This window comes from Globicephala melas, chromosome 13 (genome assembly GCF_963455315.2).
Source record: "Globicephala melas chromosome 13, mGloMel1.2, whole genome shotgun sequence".
Lineage (NCBI taxonomy): Eukaryota > Metazoa > Chordata > Mammalia > Artiodactyla > Delphinidae > Globicephala > Globicephala melas.
In genome coordinates, this window is record NC_083326.1 from 45,431,953 (window position 1) to 45,437,117 (window position 5,165).

Genomic DNA, 5,165 nt, shown 5'->3' on the forward strand with positions numbered 1-5,165 from the left:
GACATATATACACTACCAAACATAAAATAGATAGCTAGTGGGAAGCAGCCGCATAGCACAGCAAGATCAGCTCGGTGCTTTGTGACCACCTAGAGGGGTGGGATAGGGAGGGTCGGAGGGAGGGAGATGCAAGAGGGAAGAGATATGGGGACATATGTATATGTATAACTGATTCACTTTGTTATAAAGCATAAACTGACACACCATTGTAAAGCAATTATACTCTAATAGAGATGTTAAAAAAATTTTTTTAATTAAAAATAAAATAAAATTAAAACTTAATCTCAAAAAAAAAAAAAAGATGACAATATTCTCTGACCTGAAAGGGCAATACTCACTTAGGAGTATGAAGGGGAGGGGTATTTATGCTATTTCTCCAGGAAGACAATGGAGGTAAACAGGAGATAAAGTAACAATTTAAAGCAGGAACATACAGAAAGAATGCGTTGCTTTCCAGACGATGCGAGCACCGTGACTGGATGGAGGGTCAGGGAAGGTGGGATGGGACAGAGGCAGGCGCAGGCACAGGCCAGGCCAGATCAGGGAGAACTGAGTTGCCATGCAAGGGGGATCTGACCTTATCCTATAAGCAGCAGGAAAACAATAAAAGATTTTAAGGATGCAAATGAAAAAAAAAAAAAAGATATAACATGATAGTAATACACCTGCTAAGGAGAAAAAAGAAAGCAGAAAAGGGGAGGGTAGAAATTTAGAGGTATGAAGAGGTAAGTACTAGAAGTTTACATAGGTGGACCAAGAATGAAAACTTTATTGAATTATAGTAATAATAATGAATTATAAAAATTTTATTCATTTTTTTCCAACAAGCATTTGTTTGTAGGTGCCAGGTGATGTGAACACAGAGATGAATAAGACAGTATCACCGCCCTCACATGGCCTTTTAAGTAGTGGGAGAAAGAAAATCAACAATCAATGCTACATTCCAAAAAAGCTAAGACATGAGCTAAAATTAAAATATCAAAACACCCTTATTTTCACATTTCTAAATAAGCTGGTGATGAAAATACTGATAGATTTCACTACATAAACAAAAGTTGAAGCCTCCTGATATCAAATAAACCAGCAACTGTGCAGTGTGATGATGCCAGCAGTATAGCTTTTTAAATATTGCCCAAAACCCTCCTAAATAATAAATCAGGAGTGTTAAAGAAGACAAAACAAACAAAACTACGGACAATATCCTCTACAAAACTAGGAACAAGGAATCCCCGTGAACTTAGGACAGGCATGAGTGTGGCCCAAACACCAAGAGCTGTGTGCCCTGAACAGCATAACAACTATGTTGTTGGAGCACTGAGGAGTGAAAGGGGGATACCCGCTTATACCACAAGCCATGGGAACCAAATCTTACTCCAAAATAATCACAACCAAAATGAGATAACCCTATGGAGGCAGGGACTAAAGGATCTGGGAACAGCCTAAATGTCCTCACAGGATACAAGTTTCACAGAGAGCAAACAGCTTCTGAATGTGAGAAGATCAAACACAGCTGTGTCGGTGTAGGTTCCGGAGACATTCAGAGCAAATACTCATTTTCAGAAGTGAAAAACTTTACTCTCAAGGAACACTAGTGGAAATACATGCTAAGGTGAGTGGGTCAGGAACACTGAGTGTAAAAAAGAGAGTGAAGCTTCAGAGAGAGCATAGAGGCGCCCAAAGAATGCTAGTCGTGAAAAGTAGTATAAAGGCAAAATTACAAGGCTGAATCTGACAGGCCTACGTGACTCAGGGTTGAAGAATGCAGTTGAAGATAGAAAATATTTCTGATCTACACATATCTATAAAAGACAGAAAAGCAACTACAGAAAGGCCTTTCCTTGAGTATTTCACATAAAAACAGAAAGGAAATTCTCAGTCCAAGGAGCTCTCCACAAGAACATCTTCCTAGTAGCCTAAGAAAATACACGGCTTTGAAACGTGGGGTGCGGGAGCTTACAGGCTATAGTGTTTCAATCTGAAAAATAAATAGACATGGCAACAAACGTGCACACAAAAATGACCCTTCACGGCTGGAGGTTTTTAAAAGGCAAATTGTAAGAAACTTAAAATTGAATGACAGAGAAATATTACCTAATGTTAGGTAGTAATTTTAAATTAAATGTACAAAGAGTTTTAATGACTTGGGAAAATGCACCACAGCTTTAGGCTCTTCCAAATCATCGTGAGACAGTCCTAGAATTTTTATTCTGCTAACCAATTTAATGAATAGAATATTCCACAGCTATCTACTTCATAACCAAAATATCCACTGGGGTATCCTTGAAATGATTTCTCTGTGCCCTTAGAATACAAATTACCTCCACTCTTTCTTTTGCAAGAAGTTATATTTTTACTTAAATAAGTAATAAATTATATTTCTCTTTGTTAAAAAACACAACAAGGGCTTTCCTGGTGGTGAACTGGTTGAGAGTCCGCCTGCCGATGCAGGGGACACAGGTTCGTGCCCCGGTCCGGGAAGATCCCACATGCCGCGGAGCAGCTGGGCCCGTGAGCCATGGCCGCTGAGCCTGAGCGTCTGGAGCCTGAGCTCCGCAATGGGAGAGGCCACAGCAGTGAGAGGCCCGCGTACCGCAAAAAAAAAAAACACACAACAAAGCAAATGAGGCAAACATCTAGTACATGAAGCATAACGTGAAAGCCTCATTTACCACTACACCAGCCCCTGTTCCTTTTCTCAGAGGAAATCACAGGGTGAATCCTTCTATTCTACTCTCCACAAATTCATACAAATGCAAAATATATATACATAGGTATATGTTTTCATATGTTATATATGAAAATGTTATATATGAGACCTATGTATATAATTATATATACATATGTATATGTGTATACACACACACTCACATACACAGGCAAATACCAATCCAATGATGTCTTTACATAAAATTTCTGTCCATTATCAAAGACTTCAGCAATTTATTTCCCATCAACAGTGTTTGCTCACATTCTGGCCAAAAATAGTTCTTATCAATTACTTCAAATTTGTCAACCTTATGGAAGAGAAGTGTCTTTATTATTTTAATTTGCATTTAGAAGTGTAATAATTTTCATATGTTTATCAACCATTTGAGTATCTTCAACAATAAATTGGGACTTCCTTGGTGGTGCAGTGGTTAAGAATCCGCCTGCCAATGCAGGGCACACAGGTTCGAGCCCTAGTCCAGGAAGATCCCACATGCCACGGGGCAACTCAGCCCGTGCACCACAACTACTGAGCCTGCACTCCAGAGCCCGTGAGCCACAACTACCGAGCCCACGTGCCACAACTACTGAAGTCCGCGTGCCTAGAGCCTGTGCTCTGCAACAAGAGAAGCCACCGCAAGGAGAGGCTTGCGCCCCGCAACAAAGAGTAGCCCCCGCTCACCGCAACTAGAGAAAGCCTGCGAGCAGCAACAAAGACCCAACACAGCCAAAAATAAATAAATCAATTCATTAATAAAAATATAATGAATTGCCTGTTCATATCCATTATTCATTTTCCTATTTAACTGTTTATCTTTTTCCTTTAGATCCATACTTGCTCTTTATATTTATGCATATTTATCCATTATCTATTGATGTGTGGCCAACATTTTCTCCTGTTCTTTATTTTTGAGATATTTTAGTAGAAGTCTTAAATTTTTTATTAGATCAAATTTGCCAGTCAGTTTTTAAGGCTTTTGGGATTTGTGATTCTTTAATGAAGAAATTTTACCCCCTGTTATTTAAAAAAAATAATAATTGAATTATCTTCTCCTATTCTTTTTATTGTTCATGTACACATGATCTTTTCAACTTCCTGCATATAGTTTCTAGAAAAATATCCACTTTTCTGGATTTTTCCATTTGTTGCCACGCAATTTACCCATTATTTTTAATGTTTTAATCACTTCAATATTGATAACTAAAACAACTCTAATTTCTAATTTTAAATAGATTTATTCCATATTTCACTAAATCAGACTTGCCAAGGTTAACTCTATTTTACTGATTTTTTAAAAAGCATCAGCTTTTAGTTTTAGGCATAAAATAACTCTAAAAATAGTTCAGGGGGCGGGTCCTGCACCGTGGCAGGAAAGTGGCAGGAAAGCAGCCACCTCCGCGCATTTTCCTGGGAGCTGAGGGCGAGTCCCAGGCCTACCACTGGCGCCGCCAAGGACTTGGAATTTGTGGCTAAGAAGGAGCTGGTCCCCATTATCCCGAACTTCAGCCTGGACAAGATCTACCTCATTGGGGGCGACCTGGGCCCCTTCTGCCCTGTCTCCTCAGTGCAGGTGCCTGTGTGGCGGGCGATCAACCCAAACCCAAGAAGGGTCGGCTGCTTCTTCCCGAGTGGACGGACACAGAAAAGTTGGAGAAGATGAAGGATCATGAAGGAAAGGAAGAAACGTTCCCCCCAGACCTAGCCCTTACTCCAGGGGAACTTACCAAACTCCTACTAAATAAGGTTTCGGACAACATCCCGAAAGCAGATGAGATCTGGCCACTCGCTAGCCAAGCTCCGGGCGTCTGCCGACAGCTCAGTGAGACAACGGGTGACACGCGCCGAGCTGGATAACTTGACCTTGATGGAGGTCAACACCCCTGGGCTTTCCTCCCACCAGCTCCACTACAAACTCCGCACACACCTGCAACCTTCTGAAGGTGCCCAGTCTCAAGACTTCGAGGGAGAGACAAGTTCGTCCAGGCCCTTGTCTGAGGCAGGAGGCTCCCGGGTGGTGTGTGAGCGCTCAGGACTGGATAGAGAGACTCACATTTCTGGAGTTCTAGAACCACTTTTGAATGTCTGAAAAAAAAGTGCAGTGAAGCAAGGAACGGCTCTGTAACACTGTTAGAAAGCATTGTTAGAAAGGCTTGTGCTTAGTCCTCGACACGTGCTGTAATTCCACATCTGTACCTAGGAGCCAGCTGGCCTTTCATGCGGGAAAGAAAAAAAGCTTTGGCAGAACAAGCGGTTTCCCCCAGCAGGGCCTCAGGCTCTTGCTCGCAACTGTCATGCGCAGGTGAGTGGCCCTGGCTGGAAACTGTCATGCGTAGGTGAGTGCTGGGTGACGTCACTTGTTGCTTTCAAAGGATAGGGAGATAGCGGGAGTGCCGATGAGGCCGTGGCATTTTTCTTTTCCCTTTTTGATCCTGATCTCTTGAGCTAAATTTAGGATCTC

The 5,165-nt window shown here is 41.6% G+C and overlaps 1 pseudogene; it reads left to right on the top strand.

Annotated features, from left to right (window-relative positions):
- Positions 1 to 717: 717 nt before the first annotated feature.
- On the top strand, positions 718 to 4,793 carry LOC115863616 (DNA replication complex GINS protein PSF2 pseudogene; annotated as a pseudogene).
- The last annotated feature ends 372 nt before the right edge of the window (positions 4,794 to 5,165 follow it).